The sequence below is a fragment of the Echinops telfairi genome, unplaced genomic scaffold (genome assembly GCF_000313985.2).
Source record: "Echinops telfairi isolate 266 unplaced genomic scaffold, ASM31398v2 ScPeMD7_3533;HRSCAF=4204_0, whole genome shotgun sequence".
In the NCBI taxonomy this organism is placed as follows: domain Eukaryota; kingdom Metazoa; phylum Chordata; class Mammalia; order Afrosoricida; family Tenrecidae; genus Echinops; species Echinops telfairi.
In genome coordinates, this window is record NW_022107431.1 from 79641706 (window position 1) to 79658487 (window position 16782).

At 36.3% G+C, this 16782-nt stretch overlaps 1 protein-coding gene across 1 annotated transcript in view; it reads left to right on the forward strand.

The window, feature by feature from the left end:
• Positions 1-16782, forward strand: part of GRIK2 (glutamate ionotropic receptor kainate type subunit 2) — a 754527-nt gene that overhangs the window by 413189 nt on the left and 324556 nt on the right. The window lies entirely within an intron of this gene.

The following is a 16782-nucleotide window of genomic DNA, read 5'->3' on the forward strand; positions in this document are numbered from 1 at the left end:
ACCCACTTTGTCTTCAGCGGTTGTGTTGGGAAGGTGAGCATCATAGAATGCCAATTTAATAGAAGAAAGTATTCTTGCATTGAGGGAGTACTTAAAGTGCTAATATATCCTTTATATTTTATGTAAATTCATACTTGGTTCTAGGAGATTACTCATATTTAAATAAATTTTTTTTGTGAAAACCACTTTATATATTATTTTTGTGTTCATCCATCAGGAGACATTTTATTTAGTAATTTTTGCAACATTAGGAATTGTTGACCATCAATATCTAGAATCATTTGTTCATTAAAGCTATATAGATATATTCTATTGCTATTATTTTTTCTTCATTAAGTAGGTGAAATATTTTTAAAGAGAATCCCCTTCCCCCATTATTGACCAGTGGTGCAATTTCATGTAGGAAAGACAAGATTAAACTGCTTAATTACTTCCTTGTAAAGTTTGAATATAATGAATTGGTTTATTACTATTCTTTAACATGGCCAGTTTGTTTATATTTTCCACTATTTGAATTATTCTTAAATATATTTGACATGCTTCCATTAATTTTTTTAATTGTTCTTATTTCCAAGAATCATCATGAATTTCTTCAAGGGAACCTATGTTTTTAACTCACCCTCATTTCTCTTTGGTAGCATCTTTATACTGAGAATTCATCTTGTTTTATACATTATTTTGCCCCAGCCTTAGAATCTATTAATTATCCATGAACATTAATTTCTCTTAGATAGATGTAGTGGCTTTAGAACATAATTTAAGCACTATTGGTGTTCATTGTTATTTTATCAATCATTGTTTCTCTAGTTTCAGTAGACATAATTGGGAAATATTTCTTTCATTTTTTATTGTATTTTTTGTGTGGTTTATAGTTGTATTACATGATAGTTTAAAGTGTTCTTATATATAAATAGGTTATTAATGGGGGTTTTCTATTGTTTCATGCAATATGAAGCACTGGTAATGTAGAATATGTTAAAATAAGAGTACAAATAACCTCAGTTGAAACATCATCTTGTGTTGCCAGATGCAGAAATATTAACTAATTTCTATTAATTTATCTATACTGCTCTTTATATTACATTTTCAACTTTTAGTCATTTTGCTTTCATAAATTTAAGGGCAACAACATTATTAGAATTTAGGTGAGTTGAAATATGAGTGAATTAGTTTATTACTATCAGAATGTAGGATGATGATAAATTACTTTTGCTAAATAAAAATAGAAGTGAATATCCAACTAATAGCTGCTAGTTTAGACATGCCACATTTCCTGTCTCACTATAAATTTTTTTTCTACAAACATGTGATGCTGATAATGGAAAATATATGTAAGTAATGTGTGTTTAAAATTCTTTAAAAAGTGTAGTACAGTGTCTTGATTAGTTTTCAAGACTATTTTTAAAATTTGAAATCTGTTTTTTAAAGTAGTTGTATAATCTTATTAATCTAATAAAATTAACCCATAATCTAACATGAAAATATTACTTTAATCGATATCAAGGTAAATATCCTCTGAAACAGCTACCTACAGTATTTATTTTGTATAATTGGATTGTTTTACCCAAATTTGCTTGTTTAAAAAAAGATACTATAGTGTAAGCAGTACCACAGTGGATATAAATTCAGGACCTTGGTTCTAGTTCTTTTAAGAAGCTACTGACCATTTAGTGAGCATTTGCCATTTCCCATAGCCATGATATATAGCAACCATGTCACATTAGTGACTGTGGGGTGACTGCAATTCATGGCAGTCCTGTGTGTCAGAGCAGAGGTAGGTTCTATAGGCTGATTTTGGTTTTGGAAGTAGAACAGCAGACAGTTCTTTTGATGCACCTCAGAGTGACATATAACCTCCCACCTTTGGTTAGTTTTCAACTGTGTGAACTGAGCCACCTAGGAACTATACAAGCATGATTTAAAAATAGGTACAGAGACAGGAGTTTTCCCCTTCGCACCGTCTAATTAAGGAATGGATTAATTCACAATTGGTTTTGATACCATGTTATTGTACTCTGGAAGGAAAAGACACAGTATTAGGTGAGAATATAATAGAGGCTCCTATTTTGTATTCTTGGAGTGAGGTCTAATGGTAAGATGAGAATAAAAGAAAAATGATCCACATAGCAAGAACAGTGGTAATGGATTGACAGACGGCATGAATAGCCTTGCTATTCGTCCGAATACATCGGAAAGAGGATTTGTGCAGATTCAGTTAGTTTAAAATGAACACCTCATCATTTGCTTTCATTTTTACCCATTTTTCCTCTTTTGATCCATTGTAAATTTACTCTAGTTTTTAATATCTTATGCTTCCTTTATGATTGATATTTTCTCTGTTTTGTTACTGGATTTTGTTATTTTTCTGAAGGTTGAATCCAGGATAGGTAAATCTACAGAACAAAGAATTGAATTAATAGCTAGTTAGGTGTATGGCAGGGAAGGTTGGGTGAAGTGAACTAATAATAATGAGTACAAGAAAGAAAACGTGTTCTGAACGTGAATGTTGATGATTGCAAAACTCTTTTCATACGGTTGAGCCATTGAATCGTGTGATATATGAACTTGTTTTGTTTTTGAAGAATAGGAGTAATAGAATATGGCTCCTGTAAGGAGGTAAACTGTCATTCAGTATGATTGGGCCATTAACTCAAAGGGTTAAGGGATGAAAGGCAGATGAAAGAGGATTGACTATAAATGGCCTCTTAACTCATCTGGACGAATCTGGGCTGGATCCTGTAATAACCGGACATTCCTCTGGGTTTTATATGTCCCCGTTGCTGAACTGGGGAGAATAAATACCAAGTAATCTATACTAAATGTAAGGAACAAGATAAGAAAACCTGGAATTTCAGCTCACTGTCCATCATGACAAGGTTTGATTAAATCCTGTTGAAAATCACTGCTCACACTAGGTCCAAAAGCTATGCCACCTCGCTGAACTCAAGAGTTGTCCACAGTACTTTCCCCAACGGAAACAGAAAGGGAGGAAATGGCTTCATCCTTCAGTTTGTCATACATGTGCGCATTCAGACAGCACCCTAATAAAACCTAATTGGAAAATGCATCTAAAACGCAGGTGCTGCAGGTTTCCTGTCATTTGGAGCACAGCACTTTCAGATGCAGCGCTATCATACATGAATAAAATATGAAAAAATAGTAGCTAAGTATGATGAAGCATGCTTTCCTCTTATAAGTATATCTAGCCTATTGGCAAATTTGATTAATGCACCACATGACATCTTTGGAAAGTAGTTTATCCTGTGTTATAATAGAAATAGCTTTTTCTCAATTAGTTGAACATCAAGACTTAAACTTCTAGAAGGCGATTCTTCTATAGAACGCCCTCCACTGATGGGCATGTAGGCCCTTTGAAATGTTTTATGCTACAGACGTTCATAGGAGTTGCACGACCCCCTTCCCACATGTTTTGTGTCTTTAGTAGCCTCGGAGGGGAAGGCGATGCTTTTCCTTGTTAGTGTTGCTGCTGCGCAGTTGAGACAAGACTAGAGAAAGAGGTAAGGCGCCCTGAGGGAGTAGTTAGAGAATTAATTAAATGGAGGGACGCACTGAGATATTTAGAAAACAAATTAGAGTCAAGTCCAAACAGAAACAATAACAAAAGGAGCAGTAAAAGTGGAGGGAGAATAAGGTTTACTGCAGAGTCTTCCTGTGGCTGTCCTAAAATAAATGTTGGTAAAAATTTTTTCTTGGGAAAATACGTTTTCTCTTTTAGAATAAAGTACATGTATAAATGGCTGATTTTCAAAACTGTAGATACCTGATTCTGATGCTGTTTCCTAGATATGTGCACTCCTAAACAATGCTTTTATCCCAAAAATAAATTTCAGAGACTGCTATGCTGAACATTATTTAGAGATTGTCTCCAAATCTTAACAAAAGGCAAATTGTATAAGGGACTGGTATAAAAATAAGTGTTTGCTTCTCTTTCAAAACATTTGTTTTTCAAATGACCAACATTTGAATTTTAAAAACAGTATCAGTTTTCTAGTCCTCAGATAGCTACAAATGAAACTGTGCTAAAATTGTTGACTACACAAGCAGGATTAGACGATGTGTTGACATAAAAATCATGCACTCACATGGTAGCCAGTCAATATTTATGTATGGGTGACATTCACATGATTTTCTTGAGGTATGGCAACTAATTGACATAAAGTGCCTTGTACATGCCAAGCATTTAGTTCTCATAATCATTACAGGAATGCTTTTAAAGGTGAGGACATATTTACTTTATGTGTATTTAATTTAGATTTTTTTTTGCTAAGAATTATTGTGATTTAGGTTTAGTTTGGAAGATAAAATTATTTAAGTATTTGTGGTGACACATTGAGTTCACACAGAAGAACAGAAAACATTGACCCAGAAATGGTTGTCATGTTGTTTGAATTTTATACTTTACTGGTTTGAATCAATTCATGTTAAAGCTATTAGACTATCCTTTAAAAAGAAACATATTTTAATAGGGAAACCAAAGTTTAGTCCTCCATTTTTCCATTAACTCAATCATATATATTGAATAAGTAATAGATGTCGTGAGTGAAATAAATTCAATAAAATTCAGTTCTTCCTGGAAGTATATAGTACAAAGAAAAGTTATGAATAGATCAATGATAGATAAGATTTATTGAATATTTTGTCCAATAAAGCACTCAGTATACATTATTGTACTAATTTTCCATAGAGAAATTATATTTATTTTTCTCAACATCCAATGGTGTAAATTAAGTTTTTATCTTCATTTCACATGTTAGTATTATAAAGCTCAGAAGGTTAAGCAGCTTGCCCAAAGGCTGAATACACCCAAAATTCAAACCAAGGATGAAACCTGTCCCCTTACCTGTGTCCCCACCTGAATGCCTAGCCTGCCTTATAAACCCAGATGCAGGTTCTGGATAACTTGCACTAATAGCAAGTTTTGAAAAATTTCTTCAGTGGGCTGCAGATAGAACAGAACATTTTCATGGATTTTTTTTTCACCAATGAGAACTCAATTCAATCTTGTGTCTTATATTACTCATTCTACTTTATATATTTCAGGAGAATTTAGTTTTAAATTAACATCCGAATTATAAATACTAACATTATTTCTAGCATTAAGAGGTTGAGTTAGTTAATTGAGTACAGCCTGGCCAATAATCTCATGTGGTGCTGGTTGAAAGGTGGAGGGATAAATGGGTGGTGAACCTCGGCCTTTCTAGTTCTCGGATCTCTTGCTTTGTGATGGTCACACCAGGGTGCAGCTGCCTTAGCAGTTCCCTGCTCCAGCTTGCAAGATTGACTTCCTACAAGACATCCCCAAGGAGAAGCCGCATGGACCTATCCCGATGCAGCCCTGGGTGCTGGAGCAGCCATGCGGAGATCCCTGCTAGTGCTGAGATGCTTGTTCGTTCATTGACTCAGCTTTCCTCCTGCAGTCGGCATCATTGCCTCTGTTTTGTGAGGTGGAGGACTTTGTGGACTGGTGTTGGGTTAATGGGTTAATGTTGGACTTGTGGGCTTGGGCAGCATTGGGTTGGGATGTTTTCGTGATGCACCTTTTCTTTACATAAAACTCTCTTATACGTGAGTCGCCGTGGATTTGTTTCTCCAAAGTACCCAGACTAATACAGAGGTAAACGCATTTTATGAGTATGAAAATGTAATTAAATCTTATTGGGATACATAGAAGGAGCCTAATGGTGTAGGTGTTAAAAGTCAGATTGCTAGCCTCGAGGCTAGGGGTTCAAACTCACCAATACCTCTGTGGGAGAAAGATGTGGCATTCCGCTTCTGTAAGTATTTGCAGCATTAGATACTGGAGCAGTTCTCTGTTCTTTAGGACAGCTCTGAATTAGAATCAACTCATGACATTTGATTTGGCCATACATTGTATAGAAAGCAAGCTATATGATTTAGTATTTAGTAACTATCTAATTTTGAATATATTAGAACCCTGTGAAAAAATTATTATCCTTTTAATGCATTATCCTCTTTAAAACTAATTTATGTAGCATAAGTATACCTCGATTACTAACTGCACATTGTTTACAGATAAATAACTGATTGAAGCTCACGTGTTATGCCCTGTTGGAAAGCACCCACTGGTGAAAATGAAATCTCTACTCTTCATTTAATTTTTCCCCAGAGTAGAAAAGAAAGATGTCTAGGATTGAGGGAACACCACTTTAAAAAACATACAAGACAATTTAATAGTTCATAAAACAGTAAAATTTAATCTTAGCTACAGTTTTATTAAATTTGGAATTTTGGATATGGAAGCAAGTGAGAATTAACTGAAATTATTTCAGGGGTAAGAGATTTTATTACCTGATAAAGTGAGAGAATCATTATGTTTAAAACACTATTTTTCTTAATTCAATCTTTGGAAATAAGTTTTTATATAGGAAACATTTGGAAAGAAAATAGGTTGTAAACTATCAAAAATTGTTCTTTAATTTTGTCTCCTTAATTTCAAAGTGTAAAACTATCTCACTGAAATCTTATCAAGATCCTGCTGAAATATTTTGAACTGCAGCTTAGAGTATTTGGTATTTAGGGAGAATTGATGGATTAAGGATTGATTGCTTTTTTAAAAGAATTATCCAAAAAAATTTAATTAAAAATTATCCACTCATAGGGCTTTCAAATTTGAGGGATCCCATGGCAAAAAAATATTGAGTGGTGCAGGAAGTATCAAAAGATGATAGAACTTTTGAACACTGGTCAACAGTTAACCATTTCAAGAGCTATATGATCAAGAACTGATGAGATGAAGGAAGAAGTTCACACTACAGAAAAGGTATTAGCAAATAAGAGGTTCCTGAAATAGAGAGGATACCAAATGAAATGTGTCAACAAACTATAGAACTGGATGCACTCATTAGTCTATGTCAACAATTTGAAAGATAGTATACTGGCCAAATGACAGTGAGCCATCCATATTTGTGCCCATTCTAAAGAAGGGTGACTCCACAGAACTTTGAAACTATCAGTGCCATTAATATCACTCGCAAGCCAAATTTGCTGCAGATCACAGAAAAAGCGCTGCAGCAGAACATGAATGGGGAGCTGCCAGAAATGCAAGCCACTCTCAGAAGAAGAGATGCAAGTAGGGATATCACTGCTTTCTTCAGGTACATTGTGATTGAACGCAGAGAATGCCAGAGAGATGTGTGCTTGTGCTTTATTTGCTATGTGAAAATATTCAACTATGTGGATCACAAACATTGTGGGACTGTCTAGAAGAATGGGAATTTCAGAAACGTTAATGATGTTTCTGAGAAACATTCTCTTAAACCAAGAGGCAGTCGTTGGAACACAACAAGGGGATAATGCGTTGTTTAAAATCAAGAGAGGTGTGCGTAGGGTTCGGTTCTTTCACTAAACTTATTCAACTTGAATGCTGAGCAGAGTCGCCGAGAACCTGGGCAAGCTATTGGAGAACTGTATGAAGAGGGCAGCGGCATCCGGATTGAAGGCAGGCTTACTAACAATCTGCACTACGCAGATGGCACGCCTTGGCTTGCTGAAAGTGATCAAAGACGACGGAGTTCAGCTTGCGTTATAAATCAGTGTAAATGAAACCAAAATCTTCACATCAGAAGTAATAGATAACATCATACTGAGTGTGAGGAAGATCGGCGTTTCAATGATTTCATCTGGTTCGGGTTCATAATCAGTGTACATGGAAGCAGCCGTCAAGAAATAAAAAATGTAATGCATTGGGCAAAGCTGCTGCGCAAGACTCTGTAAAGCGTTAAAAAACAAAGATGTCCCATTGAAGACTAAGGTGCGCCTGACTTAGACCATGCTATTTTGGATAACCTCATATGCATGTCAAAGTTGGACCATGAATAAGCAAGATTGAAGAAGAATTGATGCATTTGAGTCATGGTGTTGGTGAAGATTATTTAAAGTACCATAGACTGACAAATGAACCAACAGATCTGTCTTGGAGAAAGTACAGTCAAAATGCTCTTTAGCAATAAAGATGACCAGATCTCAGCTGGAGTAGTTTGGACATATTATCATCTTACATTCTTTTTTCTCTCAAGGACTTTTTAACATTACAACAGGTTCTCTTTAGGCAAATACTATACCTGATCCTTTAGAAAATAAGGTGAGAAAGCCCCTTCAATGCCCCATGCGAGAGTTCACGGTGGTGCTGGTAGGTGCTCTAATCCTGTTTGCTAGGCTTTTGTTTTCCCACATCTTCATATAATTTTCTTCCTCAACTGTACACACAGCAACACATCACACACAGCAACAAAGATTTATCTAATGAAATTATTCACTTAAAGAATAAGATCTTTAAACAGTTTTGCCTTTCCTCAAATTACAATGAGGTATTTTATGACCAGGGCATTATGGGGTTAAATGTTTAACAAAATTAAATGCAAAGCTTTTACCTAATAACAGCTCATAGGGGTTTTGATGGTGCTGTAGGGTAAGCTTTAGTTTAGACTGTACACTGTGAGGCCAGCAGTTTGGTGGTGGAGAATATGCACAGCAAAACAAACACTATTTTGTGACATTGACTACATTCTTCCATTACACAATCACTTGTCTCCTGAGTTATCCACATTGTCACTGTCCCCTCACGTCCCAGTCTAACAATAGCATCCCATACAGATAATCCTGAAGAGAACCTATTGCTCAAGGCAGACCGTTTTTTATTTTCATTCTTGTCTTTACCAGTTAAGGTAAGTTGTTGTTTCATGAGACATACAAGTTAACTGGCCTCATATCATGTTCAGTGCTTCTGCTCTACTGCTTAATTTCTTTTTTTTTTTCTACTACTTAATTTCTTATACAATGCTTAAGATCTTAAAAGCATTTCTTTAATCAGCCATCCTGGGGAACACACTAGTCTATTTGCTTGGAATAGCAAAAGAAGGAGTAGAGTCAGGAGCTGGAGGAGGATGCAGCATGTAAGACCGGTTGCCTTTATGAATAACTACCTGATTTCCCTTGAGACTAGAACGGGACTGTGCCCAGGTACCATTACTGAGCATTTTGGCCAAAGATTCTTTAGAAGAATCATGATCTAAAGTGAGGAAAAATCAGACCAGAATCTTAGATTCTTAAGGACTACAGACACCCTGGAGCCACAAATGTGGAAAAAAACTCTCCAATTACTGCTCTGAGATCATTTTTAAATCTTAAACTATTTATTTTCTTTAATTAGGTACATTCCAATCTTCCTCAGAATGTAACTTCTAACTGAGGTTTGAATTTGTCTCCACATGTAAGTACTCAGTGTGAGAACACCAACCTTTCCCTAATCTCGTTTGATAAATGACTTAGTCTAAAATGGTGCCATTTGGTGCATGCCATGGCTGGGTTTGAAATGTTGTCTAAGTTCAAGATGCTAATTATAGTTCTCCTATGCACTTAGTATTCAGCTGAAAAGTGCATCTGTCATGTGGATTAGTTTCAAACATCTAGGAGGTTAATCAAGTAGTAACCCGAGGTTACCATCAGATTGTAACGTTTTCAACACATGCATTTACCTTTTTAATAAAAACATTTGACAGAGAAACTTCTTTAGGATAGAGTCATGGACTTTCTATCCTTGTTTTACCTGGTTGTCTCTTAGAATCACACTGGTCAGTCTCTGTAGCAGGGATAAGATCCCAGAGCTGTCTACAAAGCTGTAGTGCCAGGAAAAATTACACTGGGTGCCCCTTGGAGATGCTCATGTACAAATGAAATCATGTTTCCAGCACGGTTAGGCCATCCTGTAGAGGAACAAGAAACGACAAAAGGACAATACACAGATTGTGGGTCTTGGCAGAAAATCAAAGGGTTTGTCCCTACTGCTTTGAATCGGTGACAGTGTGGTAAAAACATTTGAGTCACTGGACTTGTGTTTAGCAGCTGAGTGAATCCCTGGGCATCAAAGCTCTGGGCTAGTGTAATTGTCCTAACTCACTCAATCCCAAACATGGCGCTGATTCTTACATTTCTAGAAATGGAATCTTGGTCTTCTTAAGTCACAGTCGGATATTTGTTGGTATCTGAGGAAACAGAAAAAATTACTGGCTATTTGAATGATGGTGGGTTTTGTTCTCAGAAGATTCTCATTTCTTGTACTGATGATTTTTTTAATAGAAGGAAATTAGCTTCTTACAGTGATGATCAATTTATTCAACTCACAAAATCATTTGCATTTCTTACCAAATCAACTCTCTTGTGAAAAAAGAATATTGGCATGTTGATATTACCACTAAAATAACCAAAGAAAGACTTTCTTTTTGTTCATTCAAAACGTTATAAACTTTGGTTGAATGCAGTAGTTTGTCTTCTATGGAAAATAACATATTCTTGTTGAATTCATATTAAACCTAATTGAAAGGACAAGCTCTGAAATAACCAGGCCAGAAACATTTTTATTGAATTAAGGCAAATGACGCTAGAGTGTGGCATCATAGACAAAGGACCTGTTCAGTCACCCAGGGTCTGTGCTTAGAAGGACGGTATCCTTGGCTTAAGACTCTGCCGTCACCATCTTCAAATTCTCAATAATTTTCAGCAAGAAATTTTGTATTTTAATTTTTTGCTACACCCTGTAGTAAATTATGATAGCACTTAATTAGAATCATTATTTGTCCAATTAAATTAACCCAGGGGTTAAAAACACATGACTTCATTGTCTGGGTTGACAGAGGAAGAGAGAAATAGACCATTTCTTTAAGAAGAAGAATCCCTGTGTGGTGCAAAAAGTTACGTGTAAAACTTGTGACCAATCCGCCCAGAACCTGATAACCGTAGGACTGGAATAACACCAGATCTTTCAAAGGGGAACTCAAACTCAGAACGAAGCCCATGACCCTTCTCCTGCCTTTCACGGGCTTTAATGCTGGTGTGCCCACAACTCTTTACTCTAGTTGTACGTCACCTACTCCCATGGCTTTCACTCCATTTTTACGTGCAGATGGCCACCGAACTAATAGTCCCAGCTCACACAAGTCTCCTGAGCAATGGATTCTCTTTTCAATCAGCCTCTGGTTTCAAGTTCCTGAGACAGGTGTCTAATTTAACATTAGCTTCTTACCTGGAACCAACCTTTATGTTGTATTATTTGTTGTTTCATTCAGTTATTCAATGAGTATTCGTTGGACATGCACTAGATGGTAAACATTCTTTTCCTGATGAGAATCTAGCAGTAAGAAAATGAAATTCCTATACACATAGAGATTATATTGTGGATTAATGCAAACATACTCAAATTGTAAGTGTCTTTTCCTATGAGAAGCTCACACTTAGAGAAATAAAATTCCAGTACACATGGAGTTTATGTTCTTGGTTAATGTAAACACAATCAAATCAAAACAAAGCACAGCTTCACTGCCAATGGGTCGATGCTGATACCTGGTGACCCTGTAGAACTGCCTCTGTGAGTTTCTGAGACTGTTGCTTCTCATGGGACTAGAATGCTCTGTCTTTCTCCCGTGGAATAGCGAGTGGTTTCAAACTGCTGACCTTGTACTTAGCAGCCCAACGGTAGCCACTGTGCCACCAGGGCTCCTTATAATCAAATTGTGTGTGTGTGTGTGTGTGTGTGTGTGTGTGTGTGTGTGTGTAGGCAGATAGTGCTAAGTGCTCTGAAGAAATTAAGGCAGCATATAGGAATATAAAGTTATTGTGATGGAGGTATTTTAAATATAATTTCTCCGGATTATTTTTTCTCCATTAATATTACTTCTATCTTTCCAAGGACCCAACAGAAATTAATCTGGAAGTACTTGTAGTCTTCTCTCTGTTCCTTCTCACCTCTACCAGCTCCCCTTGATATGCAGTGACCTCACCTGCTTCTGAATAGTTCTTGCAATCACACATTTACCTCCATCCTGTTTTCAATATGCACATCTAAGAAAATGCCCCTGCTCACTGGAAGTACTTGGACAGGTTTCCTCCGGAGGCTTCCTGCCTCTGGCTTTGCTCTTAAGTGCAACTCATCTCCACTCTTTGGTATGATTCTTCCTGAATGGAAGATCTGGTCTCGTCTTTCCCTGAAACACTAGTGGCTTCTTCTAATTTGACACAGGTAATCATGTTCTGAAGCATAGTATTGAAATCCCAGTCTTCTGATTGTTACCTGTTACTCCAGGCTGATCTACAATCCCTGCAAAACTCCAATCCATCACCAGTCCTTGCACTATAGAGAATTTTCTTCAACTCCTCAAAATGTCCTTGCACTCTGACACTTCTCAGTGTTCCACATCCTTTCCCCTCCTCATCTTGGAACCCCTGCTATTGCTCAGCCTCAATATTACTTTCTTCTGGAAGTCTTTTCTGAGTCACATAAAATAAATGAAGACTGTTAGTGTTCCTACCATAGCATCTATAACATTTTCCCACTTCAATTTCAGCACTTAGTGCACTTTATTTTTAATTACATCTTCAGTTTCATATATAATTTTACTGCCTATAAGCTCCTAAAGAAAAACTGTGTTGCTTATATTTTTACCTCTAGCAGAGTGCCTATACTATACAGCTACTTCCAAATATTGGTTGGTCCATCCATAAATACATAAATGAATGTATGATTGCACATTTCCTATTTCTTTGTGTATCTCTGATTTCCTTCTGAACCTACATGGTATTATGCATATGTTAATATACTATTACCAAATAAAAATCCCAATGACAATTGGACACAGATCACACTAGTTTATTTTTATTTTTTGGTCAGATGTCAAATTATTGTCACTATTATTTTTAATATAAAGGGATAAAAAGAACAAAAGAGCAATGACCCACACCTCAAATCATTGGAGTAATTTATATCTGCCTAATATGCCTTTTGTGTCTGCGCCTTTTATGCTTAGCCTAACTACTCAGTCTTTGTCGCTTTTATAGCCACAAAGTGTGCGGAAGTGTATCTCAGTAGTTAATAGACTTTTTGTTTTTACCAGCCAAATCATCATATTCTTAAATATGATTTTCTAGTAATTAGTTTTAAGTAGAATTGTAAATCTTCTGGTTGAGGATTTAATATCATTAATGACATCAAAATGATATTCTGGATAGTTCCTGAAATATTGTGTACATCAAAGTCAAGTCACACAAGTGAACACATTTTGGGGACTGTCTTGGTTATCTAGTGCTGCTATAAAAGAAATGCCACAAGTGGATGACTACCTAAGAAATGTATTCTCTTACAGTTTCGGAGGCTAGCGTTGTGAATTCAGGTACCACCAATAGAGGGCCTTTTCTCTGTGTAGACAGTTGGGGGAAATCCTTGCCCCTTTCCAATTTCTGTGGGCCCAGCACCCTTGGAGATCTCCGTGTCAGGGCATCAACCTTCTCTAAGAACTTCCCAGCACACGCGAGTTGAGCAAGTGTGTTGCATGCCACCATGATTCTCTTACAATTGATGGGTCACATCAGACCACATCAGAGATGACGATTATATAGCTCCCAATTTACATCATTACATCACTCTCTTATTTCTTAGAATTATAGTCCATATTTCACATATTTCAAGGGCATTCAGTTCAATCTGTGACAGGAACTATAGCATTCATTTGGGCGAGCAAGATCTGCTGTGTTTCCTTTTAATTTTTCTTGTAATTGAGTGGGAATAGAAATTTATATACAAAACAATTATGTTTGTTTAAAAAACATCTCATGACATGCAATTGTCAAACTCTGTTTTAGGTAAATACAGGATGTTTTTATAGCCAAATGCCTTCTGGGAGTGGCATCTTCTGAAGTTGTACTGCCTGCTAATGACTCTGCTCAAGACAGAAAGAAAGCGTATTAGTGCTTTTCCAAATGAGCCCCATTCTTAGTGAGCACCGCTGTAATTTTACTTAATAGCTTGGGGCTTCATTTGCAGGAAACAGACACCATGTTAATTAGCAAAACAATGCTTATGGAAAGGCTTTAAGATACTACTTGATTAATCACTTATTCCTTTTGATGTTCAAATTTAGAAAATAATTCTCTATGTCCTCTGAGGCAGTAGGTGGCATGACTGGTTGTCCACAAGGGGCAGTCTTTAGGCTGATATGGCATTTAAAGAGCTCTTTTTGTTTAACATTGCAATCTTGGTGCCTGGTTTTCACTTCTAGTTGTTCATGTTTGAGAGGATGGTTTAACTTCAAGGAAAGTACAAGTGACTCAGGTAAAGGGTGAACATGATCTAGAGTTCAGGCAAAGCAGCTGACACTTTTAATTAGAAAATGTAATTTTCTTTTGGTTAATTCATTTGACACTCTCTATACACAACACTATTTCCATATATTTCTTAATTATCCAGAATAAGTAAAATTGTGCTTTGCTTGTTTATTCTTATTTTCTCTTTATTTTGCAGAAATAACATGGCTTTTTGTTCTATCTGGGAAAATAATGTTCTCAGGAAGTAAGGAAAAATGTTTAAAAAAAGTTAATACTCCTCTATAATCTCACTAGGATTGCAAATATTTTAGATTTATTATAATCCCTCTATTGACTCTCTCTCTCTCTCTCTTTCTCTCTCTCTCTCTCTCTCTCTCCAACTGCATATATTTAGGTGTATAAGTAATATTAATTTTCTTAGCTGCAGTGCAGTCTGCTACACTGCAGAAATCCCATGTAGAATGAAACCTTGTCTGATACTGTGTCATCCTCACACTTTTTTCTATGTTTGAGCCCACTGTTGTAGTCACTGCATCAGTTCATCTAAGAGCAGGTTTGGAAGAAGGAATAGGCTGTCCCCTTCTGAGAGATTTGCCACTGAAAGCCTTACGTGTTGCAGCACAGCATTGCCCTGTAGCGCACTGGGAAAGCAGCCTGTCGTGCTGAAAGGCACCCAAAATCCAGCTGGGGAAGAGCTGCCTCCTCAAAGTAGAGTTGGACTAAGCAGCCTGGATGACGTCAAGCTTCCTGGACCTTCCTTTTCTGATGTGCCAGTAGACAAAGGGCATTTGACTGTATGGATCATAACAAACATTAGGTAGCATTGCAACATATGGGAAGTCCAGAACAATTTTTTGTGCTTATGCAAACCTGTCCATAGACCAAGAGCAGTTAATCATACAGATTTGAATGATGGTGTTTATAAAGAATTTTGAAAGTATTGTGGACTGCTAATAGAATAAGCAGATCTGTCTTGGAGGAAGGAAAGCCAGAATGCTCCCTAGGAACAAAAATGGTGAGACTTAGTCTCATGTACGTTAAAATGTTGTCAAGAGAGCATAATCCCTGGAGATGGACATCTTCCTTCATAAAGTAGATATCATCCTAGACAAGATGAGCTGATATAGTGGCTACAACAGTGGACCCAACAGAAAGGAACCCATGGAGATAGTGTGGTACCAAGCGTGTTTGTCTGTTGTACACAAGGGCACCAGGCTTTGGAACTGACTGGATGGCAAGTAACAACAGAGTCTTCCAAATGAGTGCCTAAGTCATGTTGTTCGAGCACTGCTCTATTTGCATTTATCCAACAGCAATAAAGATGCCTGGCTTACCAGGAAAAAAAAAAGGAATCTTTGCTACGTATAGGCTTGGATTCCTATCTCAGGGATGCCATTTACTTGGTTATTTGTGCCTCTTTTCACTTTTTTAAATTAAGGATGTGTTGTTTGCATCATTATATTGCTAAGGAAAAGTAAATTAAATAATACATGTAAAGTAAATGAAAAAGTTCATGTAAAATAATACTTCAGAATCATACAATAGGTGTTACAAGAAGTTGAAACAGTTTTTTTTTGTTTTCTTGGCCAATTTACTTTTTGTGAGTTATTTATTTTTTATTTTAAAAGAAAATACTATTCCTCATGAACATATTTTTAAATAGATCTCTTAGGTTAACCTTATATATAGCTGCTATGGTTTTCACATCTACAGTAAACATCACTTTTTAAAAACTTTGGTCAAGGATAGTCCTTATGATTTTGCTCACTTCATTTATAAAGAAATACAAGTCAACTCTTTCCTTTGTATTTATTTGCATGATCAATATATGTGATACCTTTGTACTGGGTTCCTTGGGAATAACTGTAGGTACAATGCTTAAGTATAAAATGTGTTGGGTTTTGCTCAGCATGTCACAGTATATTTGTTATGTTTGCAGCAATTTTTCTTTCAAACTACAGTAGAATATGAAAATTCCATCTTTAGTTTAAATTTAAGAGCTGAAAAAAGCAGTGAAGGATGTAGAGTGTTGTAAAGAGAAATGGAGGCGGCCAGGATTGGACAAAAATTTCCTCTGATTTCATGAACTCTAAAAATACATGTATGTAGTCCATACTTACAATCTTAGACTTTGGTTCACTGATCAAACTCTGCTCAAAAATAAGAGAAATTTGACTTTTTTTTCCTACCAGTGCACTTGTTATAGAATCCTCTTCCATAAAAATCCCAAATTAGCTAAGCCTCAAAAAGCCAGTTCCACAAAATCTGAATGTCTTCTAATTTATATTTATTTTGATGTTATACTAATTACAGTTCTTTGTCTAAACTGAAAAAGACATGTTTGAAGCTATCTTCTATCTTCTGTGCTTCTCTTCTACTTCCTTAATAGTTTCGTATGTCTTCTAGTGATCACTCTTCCTGTGCCTTTTAAGGCATTGCTGAGTATCATTTTGCCACTAAATTATCTGAAGTGTTGCTGTCCCATCCGGCATTCCTCTCAGTTGCTGCCATACATCACCAACCCTTCTTATTTTGACTGTAGGCTTCTCTCTTAAAATCCAACAGGTGAAGTTCATCAAACCTTTTTTTTTTTCCCTCTTGAGCAAAGAGGTGTCACACTTACCTCTTTGTCTCTGTGTTCTGTCTGACATA